The sequence below is a fragment of the Dasypus novemcinctus genome, chromosome 21, assembly GCF_030445035.2.
Source record: "Dasypus novemcinctus isolate mDasNov1 chromosome 21, mDasNov1.1.hap2, whole genome shotgun sequence".
NCBI classification, from domain to species: domain Eukaryota; kingdom Metazoa; phylum Chordata; class Mammalia; order Cingulata; family Dasypodidae; genus Dasypus; species Dasypus novemcinctus.
Window position 1 is genome coordinate 72,716,028 of NC_080693.1, and position 15,334 is coordinate 72,731,361.

Consider the following 15,334-nt stretch of genomic DNA (forward strand, 5'->3'; position numbering starts at 1 on the left):
CGAACTTTGATCAGTTCCTGGTTTTAAAAAGCCATAAAAAAGACATTCTTGGGACAATTGGGAAAATTTGAATATCACCTGGCTGGTAGATGCATTATAGATTATTAATTTTATCAGTATGATAATGGAATATGATGGTTATGTAGTAAAAATATATATTCTTAGAAGATGGTAAAATATTGGGCATGTAGTTAAGGAAACACACACACAATTATATACTTTTATATATATATAAAGACTCAGAGACAAAGATGAAGCAAATGGAGAAATAGTCATTGTTCATTATGCTAGCCTTTCAAATTTTGTATATGTTTGAAATTTTTCATGATAAAAAGTTAGAAAACTGAAGAAAGCACGTCCTCATTGGGGTGGTGTTTTAAGCGTAAGAGTTTCAGAAGTTAGCCTTGAGTGGCTCCTACCGAAAGGCACACGGGGCTGTTAGGCTCAATAGACGGCATCAAGAGTCATCTCAGCCACGAGCCCTCATGCGACCTTATTTGAAGGAAGCCCAGAAAGGCTGCCTCTTCTTGGCAGCCTTTGTGGGATCCATTTCTCTAATGGCCTTTTTGCTCAATAATACAGAAGTTCCAAACGGACAATTCCAGCATATGGCATAACTCACCACATTTTTTCACCCAGGCTTTCAACTGGGAATAACAGCTTTTCTAGAGAATTGCTGTGCTCATTTTTCCTTTTTATTTTAGAAGATTCTTTCAGGAGTGAATACAGGTACTTTTGCCACGGGATGCAGAAAAACATGGGCTTTGAAGTAAGATGAACTTGGCTTCCCTACTTACTAAGGTGTGACTTTAAGGAAAGGACTTAGCCCTTCTGGGCTCAATTGCCTAAACTATAGCACTCATAACACCCAGAAGTTTTTTGTAAACATTAAATGCAAAAATGGCTACAGTGCCATGCATGAGATAGGAATTGGAGGTTGCCATTATCATTTTTTATCTACTTTTCTTTTTTTTTAGTTCCTTCTATTTCTTTGCCTTCTTCTTTCCCCTCTTCCCTTTCATATCCTCTTTGTTTCTTTTGTTTTTCCCCTTGCCGATTTCCCCCCACAGCTACCGGAAACTGAAGTGTAAAATACTCAGGTTACAATATGACTAGCCATCCAGGGGTGATACTTGAGCTATGAGTTCCCTGGGTTAGGAGTTGTGCTGACGGTGGTGGCTGGAGAGGGAGATGGTAAGACGTTTAGTCTAATATTAGGGTCTGTGAACAAAATCTATACGTACCCTAACCTGTGGTTGGCCGAGCACCACAAGAATAAACCATTATTACATCAGTGACCACGAGTTTAGGTTGACTCTATTTTCTACAGGAAAACACACAATTAGTATTTTTTAGGGTTAGCATCATTGTGTTAAGGCAGGCATTAAACATCCCTTAGTGAGTGAAAAATTTTAACATTCTTTTGTGGTGGTGGTGGTTGTGGTGGTGGTACTGGGATTGAACCTGGGACCTCTTATGTGGGAAGCTGGCACTCAACCACTAAGCCAATTCAACATCCTTGAGTTTTTTTTTTCATTCATTTTACTTGTTGTTTGTTTTTGTTTCTTTTAGGAGGCACTGGGAACTGAACCTGGGACCTCTCATGTGGGAAGCAGGTGCTCAACTACTTGAGCCACATCTGCTCCCAATATTTATTTTTCAAACATTTAGACAAGAAAGATGGACATAGAGAAAATGGGATCCCTTCCCCTGCCCCCACGGCCAATCCTCTCCAGTTTCTCCAGCTCACAAACTGCTTGGAGGGAGCCCCTATGAGTCACCTGCCAGCCAATGGATGGGCCAGTTCTGGTCAGGGGTCCTCCCCCAATCCAGTCAGTGATCTAAGAAGTTCCTGGTCTCACTTCCCTGAGTTTCCTCCAGAGGAGGAAGGCGGGCGTGGTGGGATCAAGCTGCCTGTCCAGTGTGCCTGTGTAGGGAAAGCATGCCTGGCTTTCCCTCTCAGCTCTGGAAAGTGGTCCTGGGCTGCCCGAAATAGCAAAGCTCACACGACCAGGCCCTCGTTTATTTTCACATGGAAGCTGCCTAATTTGCTCCTAAAATATATTCGGTGTGTCGGGTGGGAAGTTGCTGAACTGCCTTTTGATTCTGGCTCTGAAATCGCACGAGCAGCTTTAAGGCCTCGAACAAGTTGTGCTTCTAAGGGTCCCAGTTTGTGATTTATCAGGGTTAGGAGAGGGAGGCTCAAAGGCTCATTCAGCACAACGAGCTATAACCCTGTGCCTGCGATGCGATCTTGAAATGCAGTGGTTAAACATAATAGCTTTTATGACATTGACACCGAGAGAGTAAGGTGCCGATTCTGGTAACAGAACCTGAAACGTGCACGCGTGTTTTTAGGAAGCCGTGCTCTTAGCGAGGAGCTAGACAGCAGGCTCCCGTCTGCTTGGAGAGGTTTGCCAGGTTACCTCTGGGGTCGCCAGATCTCAGCGTGACGTGGGGCCTGTCACTGACCAGCGCCGTGACCTTGGGGAAGTGATCTCTCCTCCGTATACCTCAATTTCCTCCTCTGTGATGTGGGACACTAACAGTTCCTGCCTCAGGACTGTCCAGGCATGAAGAGGTCCCACCTGTAAACATGTGAACTGGTTGGAGGGCTGGTCGTGAGTTAAGCATCTGTGCTTCACGGGAGGGCCACTGTCTTCGTTTCCCGTGCCCTGCTGTAACAAATTACCACACACTTGGTGGCTTAAAACAACATAAATGTGTTCTCTCATGAGTCTAGAAGCTAGAAGTCCAGAATCCCTCTGGAGGCTCTAGAAGAGAATCTGTTCCTTTCCTCCAGCTTCTGGCGGCTGCCAGGCGCTCCTTGGCTTGCATCTGCATCACTCCAACCTTCGAGGCCATGACCTTTAAATCTCTTTTGGCTCCATCTTCATGTCGCCTTCTTCTCTTTTGCCTGTGGTCAAGTCTCCCTGAGCCTCCCTCCCTTAAGGACACTTGAGATGACGTTGGGCCCACTGGGATAATCCAGGCTACTCTCTCCATCTCCAGTCCTTTACTTAATCACATCTACAAAGACTCCTTTTAGCCACACAAAGTAACATTCCCAGGTCCAGGGATTTGGACATGGTGTCTTTTGGGGGGCTATTTTCAGCCTACCACAGCCAGTCATGGAGGGAAGATTCCAGCTGGCTGTGATTCGGTACCTCCCTAACAATGAACACGGCCTCTTTCCCTCCCAGCTCAGCTTCCTTTCCGACTTCCTGTCTCTGTGGACAGCCACATCATTTTCTCCACAACCCTCCTCAGAACTGTCTTTGACCTTCCCAGCTTCTTCCCTCCCCTGGCACCACCCCACCCACACTTTATTTTAGTCACCAAATCTCTGAGTGGAAGAGAAACTCATCCAACACTTTCAGTTCGTGTGGATGGGGCTGAGCCCAGAGGGAGGTGGAGACTTGCCCACGTCACATGGCGATTTAGTGACAGGGCCAGGACCAGAGCCAGGGCCCCTGGGTCCCTCTCCTAACATATCCCTCGGAGGACCACGCCCCATCCATCCTTTCACGCCATCCCACTTCCGCAGTCCTTGGCCCCGTAGAAGCCGCCCTGGCCTCCTCTGCCCATTCTGCTTCCCTGCAGTGGCTTGTGCCACCTGCCGAAGGGCTTCCGTGCCTCCCCCGTGACCTAGAAGCAAAGTGCTTCCGTTCAGCAAACCTGCACGAGCACCTGCTGGCTGCGGGCTGCCGGGGCCCGGGGCAGCAGGTGCACAACTGCGGGGACGGCCCGGTGCACACACTGCCCTGGCCTGGCCTGCGTGTTCTCGCCCGCCTTTCCTGCCCCCCCCCACCGCCTCCACTGCCCCAACACCGCCCGCCTCTGTGGCTGGAGTGCTCTGCTGGTCAGAGGAGGGGTCCTCGGAGTGCAGGAAGGACGACCTGGCCCTTCCTGAGCCCCTGGAAGCGCGCGCTCACTGAAGCCCAGCGCCCTTCCCCTCCCGTGAAGCCTGCCCTCCCGTCGGTGCCCCGAACTCGGCCACCTGCTGGGCCCTCCGTCCTCTGTGGCCGGGTGCAGTAGAGGAGGGCCTGGCTGCTGCCCTTGCCGCCTCGTGAGGCCTCTTGCCACGACTGCTGTCTCCCCCGCTGCTGACCCTGCCTGGAAGGTGGGGGGCACGAGACCCCAGGGCACTGCCTCCCCGCCCCGCCTCCAGCGCCGCCCTCCCCGGCATGGACTGAGCAAAGGCAGGGGCGCAGGTCCCTCCACTCAGGGGTGTTTCGAGCAAGCAATGAGAAATGCCGGGGTGCTGGTCAGCCCACCGCCACCCCAGAAAACTGGGGTCCTCAAGGGGAAGTCCTGTCCGGCCGCCAACAGTCAACGCCCCTGCCCGCGGCAAGCAGGGCGCACACCGCCCTCTGACCCCTGCTGCCCGGCACAGAGTCCTGACGTTTTTACAGCGATTTTACCTTTCCTGTAAGTATGCTGCTTTCTTCCCTATTGCTGGGGAACAAACTCCCTCCCAAGGCGGTGGCTTAAAACATCCGTGATGCTGTTGGCTCACAGTCCTTGGGGCCAGGAATTTAAAAAGGGCAGAGTGGAGATGGTTTGTCTCTGTCTGGCCTGGAATGTCCAAAACGGCGTCCCCGCGCCCGTGCCGGGGGTCTCGGCCAGCTTGGCTCAGACATCTGGGGGCTGCTGGAAGGGCTGGAGTGGGGGGCTGCATCTGGTTCTTGCTGTGGGCTGCGAACTCAGTTCTCCTCCACAGAGTCCCAGGGTGCCCCCTCTCCCCCCACGCAGCCTCTCCTCGCGGTCCTCATTGCGTGGCACCTCAGGGCCCCCAAGAGTGGAATCCATTGCCTTGCTTAAGTCATGAGCCTCGAGCTGGCACAGCGTCACTTCTGTTGCCATCTCTTGTTTCAAGCAGCCTGGAGTCAACGGGAGAGCTCCACCGGGCAGGCATACCGCTCTTGTGTTCGGGGTCTGCTGGGGGTCCCTGTCTTAGTTTCCTGGGGCTGCCGTAACAAAGCACCCAGAATGCGGGGCGCTTAGAGCAGAAGAAATTTATGGCCTCAAACATCTGGCGGTTAGAATCCAAAGTCAAGGCGTCAGCGGGGCCGTGCTCTCCCTGAAACCTGAGGGGGAACACGTCCTCGCCCCCGGCAGCCTGTTCCCTGGCTGGCCGCTGCGTCCCGCCGTCTCTGCCTCAGAGGCCTCGTGGCCTTGGCCTCGTGCCTCTCTGTGTCTGTTTTTCCCCTTCTTCCCAGGATGCCGAAACAGGCTTGGCCTCCTTAACTTCGCACGTCTTCAAAGATCCTGGCGGCGGTTACCGGCCTGGGGTTAGGGCTCGAGCACGTCTGTTGGAGGACATCCACCCACGGAGGAAGCCGGTCTAGGCCATACCGTCCCAGGTGGAGTCCAGGCCCCGAGGGCTGGCGGGATGCATTCCTCCCCTCCGCCCTGGTCAGGACGGCTCCTTCCTAGGGTTGCTTCATCATGGGTTTTATTGAGAAAGGAATGAAGGGTGCGATGGGGCCACCTGCAAGGGCCTGTCCTGCTGCTGCCCCCTTCCTCACTAAGAGCCTTCCTTTGCACTGGGTGGGAGCGAGTGCAGCCATTTGTACTGCTCCCTCACTCTCCAGGTGAGAAAACGGAGTCTCATTCGAGTTTTTTTATTTTACACTTGCAGAATACCAGTTAATAAGGGAATAGATTAGGCCTGCGAACCCAGGACTCTCACTTTTTATTAAAACTTGGGAAATAATTTACTTTGCACAAGTTGGTTTCCTGCTCAGCTTCCCTGGATGTCATCTGTATTAGTCAGCCCAAGGGGTGCTGAGGCAAAATACCAGAAATCAGTTGGTTTTTATAAAAGGTGTTTATTTGGGGTAGAAGCTTACAGTTACCAGGCCATGAAGCATAAGTCACTTCCCTCACCAAAGTCTTTTGCCATGTGTTGGAGCAGGATGGCTGCCGACGTCTGTGTGGGTTCAGGCTTCCTGGGTTCCTCTCTTCCCGGGGCTTGCTTCTCTCCAGGCTCAGGGTTCCTCTCTTCCCGGGGCTTGCTTCTCTCCAGGCTCAGGGTTCCTCTCTTCCCGGGGCTTGCTTCTCTTTCCTCACAACCATGTTCCTCTGTATGCTTACTTCCTGGGGCTCCAGCTTAAGTCTCCAGCATTAAAACTCCAACATCAAAACTTCAGCTCTCTTCTTTTGCCATGTCTTTTTCCAACACCCTACGTACGGATGTGGCCCAATCAAAGCCCTAATCATAATTTAATTAAGTAAATTTGAAACTTCAGACAGACCAGTTTACAAACATAATCCAATATCTATTTTTGGAATTCATAACTATATCAAACTGCTACAGTATCTAACCTGTAAAGCATGAGATATGTGTATTTCTTCCACCAGTCACGTTCCCATAGACATTTACTGTTTAGTCTGACATCTGCATATTTCTCAGACCCTTTGCTTGAGTCCAAGAATGAGTTAAATGGTGGCAGCATCTGTTTGTGAATGCAACTTAAACTACATGTGATGCCTTGGAGAACTAGACTGAGGTCCACCTCTTCCCCCAAGCGAATCTCAGGGAGTATTTCGGTATTTGCAAACATACTTATGAAAAGCCTCGGGCACTCTGGGTTCTGTTTTTGGTTTGCTTTACTTGTATGTTTATTTAATCTAACTGACTTTTTCCAACCTTATTCCCTTCTCATCTGTCTTTTCCTGTTCCACATGTTCCCACCAAACAAAACCACCAAGAGCACCTTAATTTTTCCCTCTTCACCTTGTGCTCAACTATTTCCCTCCTGCAGAAACACAGGGCTACCCAGTCTTCACCTGTTGCTGGTTTTTAAGGTGCACCTCGGATGCCACCCCCACGAGGGTCTTTCTTCATCCTGCCCCTCCAAGCACGGGGGGCACCTTCCTCGTGGCTCCGGTTCTGCTTTGTATCGGCAGGGCTTGAGTCTTACCAGACTTTACTCCTCCGAATCACCCAGTGCTCTGCCTCGCACAGGGAGCTGTCTGTTGTTTGTGTGGAATGTGTCTTTGTACACACAGCATTACCTTTCTTGCTTTCCCAGAACTTTGCATGAGTTATATGAGCCACCTCTCCAAGAATTTGGAAATAGGGAAATAAGACCTCCCTTGGAATTAGGGCTGCCAGAGCCAGCAAAACAACAACAACAACAACAAAAACACAAACAACAACAAAGAAAACCAGGATGCCAAGTTAGTTAGAATTTCGGATAAACATCCAATTATGTTTTAGTGTATGTCCCCTGCAACATTTGGGACATGCTTATACTAAAACATTATTCATTGTTTATCTGAAATTCTAATCGAACTGGGCATCCTGTATGTTATCTGGCAACTCACCTTGAAGAGTTAAACCATAAAACTAACACGCAATGGATTAGAACAGAAATATGTAAAATCACCTTAATAAGTCAGAATGGGCCCCTCAGCAAGGCTTGATTGTAACTGGAGAAAGTAAGAAAAGGTATATTTACAAAAACACTTCAAGGCTCCTCTTTAGAGTATCTTAAGAATGTGCCAATCAGAAAGGGTGTTGGTCAATAAGAGAAAGAGATGGGTCAAAGAGACAAACATTGGTCATGCTCGCTAACGTGTCCCAGGAGCGCCGCGTTCCAGGCCTGGGACAGCTCTGATCTTATCATGGAGGCAAATTTACCAGACCTAGTGACTAGGGCTGTTGGAATCATCCAACAAATTCCGAATTCCCTGTGTTTACCAAGCAAACTTGGTGCAGTTTGGCTTGCTCTGCCTCCTGGTAGTGAATGCGCTGGTCTATGAGCCCTCGAGGGGTCATTAAATAAATGGCATTGAGTTTTTTCTGTACCCTTCTCCCTGTGAACTTGGATAATACGAGACTGATCCCTTCTTGCCCTGCTGGATCACACCCAGGTGACACCCAACACCAGTGAGTTGTGTTTTCTCTCAAGGATGTCACTCAATTACAGCAAATGGCAGAATCCATTTCTTTAGGGTGCGAGTGCATAATTATATCTAGCATTTGTGGAGTGCCAACTATAGCTAATGGAATCCTTATAATGACCGTCAATCCCAGTATCAGAGATAAAGAAATAGACTTAGAGAGGCTCAGTGACCCCTTGTCCCAGGCCACACAGCCGGCTTGTGGCTCAGCTAGGTCCTGCCACCAGGGCTTCCTGAAACCAATGTCTGTGCTCCTCACTGCCCTGCCAGAGTCACATGGAGAAGAACTTTGAATGTTACCTTGACAATTCAGAAAACAAGCTCAAGAAGACTTCAGATAAGAAATCCAAATATGAAGGAGGAAAAAACATTCACCCTTGAAATGAGCTCACGTCATCACACCCTCTCATACCCAGGTCCATTGATGAAAGCCTAATTAGTTTCGAAGGCACTTTGTAGCTATCCACACAAGCAGAACCTTCCTGCATTTGTGTTTTATGAGAGGATGAAGTTATTTGAATTACCGTTTAAAAATTTTTGCAGAGCTTATCAGGCCGGACCCTGAATCAACAGAGGTGTGAGTGCAAAGCGAGGGAAGCCAAAGAGCAGCAGGTGCAAGAGAAGGAGCTGAGAGGAAGTGAAGGGGAGGAGACCCTGGCTAGCTGTTACCACCTGCGGTTTCAGGAGCTGTGTGTGCTATCAAGATTGTAAGGTATGTCTCCTTAGGTGGAAATGATTATAAATCACTGCTTTCTTTTTATTAAAAAAAAAAATACTGGGAAGTGGATGTAGCTCAAGTGGTTGAGCACCTGCTTCCCATGTACGAGGTCCTGGGTTCGATCCCCAGTACTTCCTGCAAAATATTTCCACATCATTCACAGGAGAGTCCCAGGTCCAGAGAGTTAAATCACCTCCAGTGACTCACGTCAATGGGCTGCTTTGTCAGCAAGCATTTCCATAATTAGAACTTGTGACCAGCATGCCCTACCACGAGGCTGGATCACAAGTGCTTGTCATGAGCGCTGGTTTCTTGGCAAAAACTGACCTGTTCAAATACCAGGGGTTTGTGTTCTGCCTGTTGGGTTTTGTCATGCAGTTGTTACAGCTGGAGGGGGCTCCTTCTGATGATGAGCATTTCGTGTTAAGGGACTTATTTAATTCTCTTAACAGCCCTGTGATACAGAGGTTCTGACTGGCCCCCTTTTGCAGATAAAGACACTGAGTCTCTTAGAGGTAAAGTATCGTGTTCAAGACGCAGCCTTTGAGGAAGTGGTGGTGCCTCAACTTGAACTCGAGCCCACTGGCCATGGCTCCCTGATATCCCTGCCCTGGTGCTCGGGCAGACTACCGGGAAGTAGGTCAGGTTAATCTTCATGATCTCCACGGAGCCTGCACCCAATCAAGCCTCAGTTGTCAGACTTTGCCTCATTCCCTCAGGGCCAGGAGAGAAGTGACCCAGAAACGCAGGGAGGGTTTCCAGAAGAAGGGGGCGCTCCGTGGTGACGGATGCCAGGTGCCAGACGATGCTGTGCTTTGCTCTGGCTTTGTGGCTTCGATGGCGAGCTGCTCTCTCCACCTGGACTGTCCTTCCCTGCTTTTTGGACTGGTTAATCCCTGCTGCTCCGAGACTCAGCCCAGAGGACTGTGTCTTCCTCACCGGGAATGGACAGCACGGTTTAAGACATAACACAGAGCCGTTGTAAGTAAGCCCAAATGCAAGGTAACAAGTGTCTGTAAAGGAGGACTCAACCATCGACCCATTTCCTAGACCTACCTTCTGTAACACCTTGGAGTTCATCCTTCAAGTGGTTTTCTATGTGGAATAGATATACACTCATATATTTAAATGAAACTTGATATCATCCTATGTACATATTTTGTAATCCTCATTTTCACTCACATAAAATGGATATATTTTATATCAAAAAGTATAGATTCACATAAAATTTGTTCAAAATGATTTTTTAAAAATATAAAACATTGCAAAAAAAGTTTCAAACAGTACTGAAAAATATGAAGAAGAAAGTAAACAGCACAGAAAGCACTCTAGCAAGAACTGTTTAGATTTTGGCAAACATCCTTCTTTATACACATATACATCCATGTTTTTATATAAGTAGGCACAAGTAATATATATATACTGTTTTTAAAAATTTGGCAAAATTTGGGGACATCCTTCCACATTAATTAATAGAGCAGAGGGCCAAACTTTTTAATGACTGCATAATATGAACTGATAACTTCATTTTTTTTGACTGAAATGCTAGTAATGAACATTCATTTATAGGTTTTTAGTTTTATAAACAATGCCACGATGGACTTCCTTATACATAGAGTATTCTTTTTGGAATAAGATTTATTTACTTCTCCCCACCCCCTCGTTGTTTGCATTTGCTGTGTCTTCTTTTTGGAATACAAAATATTCCAAAGAATAAATTAGAAAATCAGAACGTACAATTTTGGAGGTCTTATGTGATTACAATTATGTTAAAGAGTGCATACCCTTAAAAAGTCTAAATCAACCAATGTTCACACAGGTTATTTCTGGGCCTAAAGGCCAGGGGTGATTTTATTCTTTTACCTACTCCTCTGTCCTCCCATTTTTTTCTGTAATAAATGTTTTACTACTGCCCTTCATTATGATGACACAGTAGAAATGCACATGTTTCAAGAAATATAATTTTTAATCACTCAGGTGTCACCTCTGCAGACTGTTTCTCTGGTTTCCTTTGTACCACCCTGGTCTCCATCACTCTTCTTTGTTTTCAGATCTTCTCCTTTGAAGTGCTCTCAGGTCCTCTGGGACTCTCAGAGGCTTTGGGTCCTGTCCCTAAGTTAGCACCAGCTGCACACCCACAGGTACTCAGCACATAGTGGGCTGACTTAAAGTGTGAATTTGAGGCAAGGTGTTACTGCCTCATAGTTCCGGGGTGGCCTGCTAAGGTGGCGCCTGCACTTCACCCAGCCTCAGCCTCTCTGTGCTGTGAGCTAATTGTTTCCTGCTTATAGGAAGAGGCCTTGAGGGACACACAGGGGGCGAGAAGGGCTTTCCTGCCTCCTCAGATCAGAAGATGCTCCTTCTACCTCCGGGTAATGGCGGCCCACCTGTCTGACCTGGCCAGAGGAAGCTCGTTTCTTCTGGGTGGCGGCTGTCCCAGCCCCCAGAAAGTCTAACAGGGCCCAGCGGATGTCTTCAGTATTTCCACAGAGGTCACTGATTGAGTGGGCTGCCATTTCATATGGGGCTGGTGCTGAGGCACTTCCTCTTTCATTTATTTGTCTAATTCAGGCTTCTCCTCCCCTTGGAGACTGAAAAAGCAGAACATGAAAGAAAAACTGAAATTTTCAGACCAAGCTGTAGCACAGGAGACCATGCTTTCTTCCTTAAAGAAGAGCTGGGGAGTCATGTGGGAGAATCACCGCGTTCCCCCATTGGTCAGAGAGAACATTTAACCTGGGCTTTTTTTCTTCCCCTCACGCTTTCTTAGCTCCCCCCAAAGGATTCTTAAATGCTACAGAAGATTCTTGGGACCCCCTAATACCTGTTTTTCAGGAAGCATTGTTATTAAAGTAAAAAATAAAGTCTGCTTTTGCTTAATTCATTGAATTTACTTTATTATTGGTTATAAGTAATACAGCACATATACATAAAATATACAGTGATTCATTTATATATATATATGTATTAAAAATGGCACATTTTGTGGTAGCTTGTGGAAACTGCCTGGAAGCATAGAAAATGACTCGCATGACGAGATATCAAAGAATTGCAAGAGAAGCCACAGCACAAGTGATTTCTTAGCAATTTTTTTGTGATTGAAGATAAGCATCTATTTGCACCAGTAAGTTGAAGTAGAACTGTAACATTTGGTTTGTTCTGGGAAACAGTAACTAAAATCAGAAATCATAAATAATAAAAGATAGAAAAATCCTCTTTTAACATAATGGACTAAAGGGCTTCTTGCTTTTCATTTTTGCTAATGGCCTCTCTAAGCACACCCAGGGTTGGCCTAGTCCAGGCAAATGGAGCCCCAGTTAGCAAGCAGGACATGGTCCAAAAGATCACTTATAAGTTGGTTGTTTGGAATGCAGAATCTGTTTTCCCATAGAACTCATCTTTTTCCAGGGTGATTGGGTTTTCAGGTTTGCTTGCACAATCATGTTCAACCCCCACAGTACCTGAATGTTGGTTTTTTGGGGCAGGGTTCTCTGCAGTGCAGGATGTAGAAAATGAGTAGACTCCTGATCCTTTGCATATAGCCTGGTTTTGAGCATAATTTAAATATAGGTTAACTCTCTTTACCATCTACCTACCTCCCTTTTGCCATCCAGGTGCCCTAAAGACCCTCCATTGCAGCACCCTCCCCCAATCGGCCTTACATCCTCTGGGCTGCTCTCCCACCCAGGCACTCCATGACTCCAGATTACCCACCTGTTCCCTCTTCTAACCAATCATCCTCCCATTTCCTCGCAGTTGATATCAGCTAAGGGCTGGAGGAAAAACAAACTGAGCTTAGGAATTGGCGTTAGCAGGTGAGTGACTGAGAACCTCCTAACCTTCTTAATGTATTCTTATGTTAAAATTGGGTTTGCTGTCTAATGCAGAGTGTTAATAATAGGGAAAATTGTGCATGGGGGGTAGTATATGGGAACTCTGTACTTTCTGCATGATTTTTCTTTGAACCTATAACTGCTTTAATTTTTTAAAAAAAGAAATAAAAAGATGGAAGGAAGGAAATTATTAAAGAAATAATGAAAGAAAATTTCATTATTGGAATGGAAGGATAGGAGTCTTAGGATTGAAGAGCCCAGAGAGTCAGCAAGAAAAATAATGGAAGAAAATAATGGAAGAAAAGGCCCAGATTAGGGCACATCTTTATAAAACTTCAGAACGCTAAGGTTAAAGAGAAGCTCCTAAGATCTTCCTGAAAAAGCAGGTAACATACAAAGGACTAGGAATCAAAATGACATTGACATCTCAGTAGGGACACTGGAAGCAAGAAGATAATGGAGCAAACTGTTCACAGTTCTGAAGGAAAATAATTTTCAAATGGGAATTCCACACCTGCCCAGGTAAACTCTTGGTTTAAGTATGAAGGTAGAATAAAAACATTTTCAAATATGTAAGATCCTAAAATATTTATCTCTATGAACCTTGTTTCTAGAAGCTTCTGGAAGATATGTAACCAAAGGAGTAAACCAAGAAAGAGGAAGACACAGAATTTAAGAAACAGGATCCAACAGAGCTGAGTGTATGTGCAGTTCCAGGATGACAATGCACCAGTCCAGAGAGGAACAGGGGGATGGCAAGCTCCTGAACAAAGTTCCAAGAAACAAAATTTAACCACTGAGCTCAGGCTATTAAAAAAACATGATTGATAATTGCATAACAGAGATGATTAAGCAATTTGTAAAATCAGAGAGCGGGTCATAAAAACTTAAGCAAATGAATATTACATAATTCTAAAAAGAAAATCAAATCAAATAAATGAAATGATCAACTCCAGGCAGAAAAGAAGAGTTCTACAAGAGAGAAAGCATAGTCATAGTATACTATGTGACTCTGCAGTGAACAGTGTTTTCTTTAAATCATCATAATGTTAACACTTTTTACAGATTCAACCTATATTTGTAAGGTAAATATGTTGAGAAGTACAGAGATCTGAAGTGTGAGGCTGAATGGGTGAGCTAAGTTCCCATCTACCATGAAAATAGAGCAATAGATATTATATAAAATCGACAGATCAAGAAATGTCACTATACACACATTATTTAGAAATATGGAGATAAAGACCAGGGAAAACTGCTGAAAATCTGAGAGCAGTTCCCTATGGAAAGTTGGCCTATGGGGTGGGGACTGTTACTTTTCAATACAACCCATTTAGTACTATTTGGCTTTTAAAAACCTGTACTTAGGATGATTCATATATCTAATAATTTTGAAATAAAATTAATCAACTGAAAAAAAGAACAACAGATTGCTAATCTAAATGAATCTCTAATTAATGAAATGTCAGAAGTGAGTAAAATTCAGAGTCTGAAGAGAAAATGGGTTGGGGAAAAGAATCTGGCTCTGAAGTCACCTCCTCTGAATTGTTTCTATGTTTTCTTGTCTTTCCTTTCTCCCCTTAGAGGCCTTGAATTTTCTAAAGCATGAAGAAACTGTTGTGCCAATAAGTTATTTGTATATTCAAGAATGCCTAAATACATTATCGACTTTTAAAGTAAATTGCATTCTGACTGTAAAAGTAATAAATATTTATGTAGAAAGTTTGGAAAATGCAAATTAATAACAGAGAGGGAAATCAAAACCACTCAGATTCCATTATCCATAGATAATCACTATTATTTTTTCTTCATATATGTTTTTACATTTTTACTGTGGAAATACATGTACAACATAACATTTTCCATTTTCACCACTTTCAAGTATACAATTCAGTGGTGTTAATTACATTCACAATGTTGTGCCATCTCATATACTCAAACAAAATTAGCATTATGCTGTATAAACATTTGTGTGCCTCACTTTATTTCCCTTTGGCATTTCTCCAGGTCACAAATGTCAGTGAAAAATGATTTTAAAAGTCTGCTTAGTATTCCAATGCATGAGTGTACATGTGTGCACTATAATTTATGATTTACCTAGTTTCCTATTTTTGGATATTTTGATTGTTTCTATTTTTCATAATTATAAATAGCATTTTTTAAAAAGGGGATTAAAACTTTATTTTGTACATTTAATCATTGAAAATATAAACAAAAACTAAAAAGAAAACACAGTTGAATAAAAACATACATTTCTCAATTAAATGTACTGGATACCTATAAATGTTTTTTTGAATCATACAATATGTTACACAATATATTTGGTTCATTTTAATGCAATCATACAGTATTTGTTCTTTTGTGTCTGGCTTGCTTCACTCAACATAATATCCTTTAGAGTCATCCATATTGTCATATGCTTTACGACTTCATTCTTCTGACAGCTGCGTGGTATTCCATCATGTGAATAGACCATGGTTTGTTTATCCATTCATCTGTTGATGGACACCTGGGTTGTTTCTAACTTTTGGCAATTGTGAATAATGTCGCTATGAACATTTGTGTGCAGATGTCTGTTTGTGTCACTGCTCTCATTTCTTCTGGGTATATACCCGATAGTGATATTGTCAGGTGACATGGCAAGTTTATATTCAACTTCTTTAGGAACTGCCAAACAGTCCTCCACAGTGGCTGTACCGTTCTACATTCCCACCAACAGTGAATAATTGTTCCTCTCTCTCCACATCCTCTCCAACACTTGTAGTTCTCTCTCTTTTTAATAGTGGCCATTTTGATAGGTGTGAAATAATATCCAGCTTTTGGTTTTCTTCCTATTGTTTTTTTGTTCTCAATTTCATTTATTTCTGCTCTA

At 44.9% G+C, this 15,334-nt stretch overlaps 1 long non-coding RNA gene across 1 annotated transcript; it reads left to right on the forward strand.

The window, feature by feature from the left end:
- Positions 1–8,443: 8,443 nt before the first annotated feature.
- Positions 8,444–14,224, forward strand: LOC131275082 (uncharacterized). Its single transcript, XR_009182525.1, has 4 exons — positions 8,444–8,626; positions 9,085–9,613; positions 12,389–12,447; positions 13,080–14,224. It is a non-coding gene; the product is annotated as an uncharacterized lncRNA (long non-coding RNA).
- Positions 14,225–15,334: the final 1,110 nt, after the last annotated feature.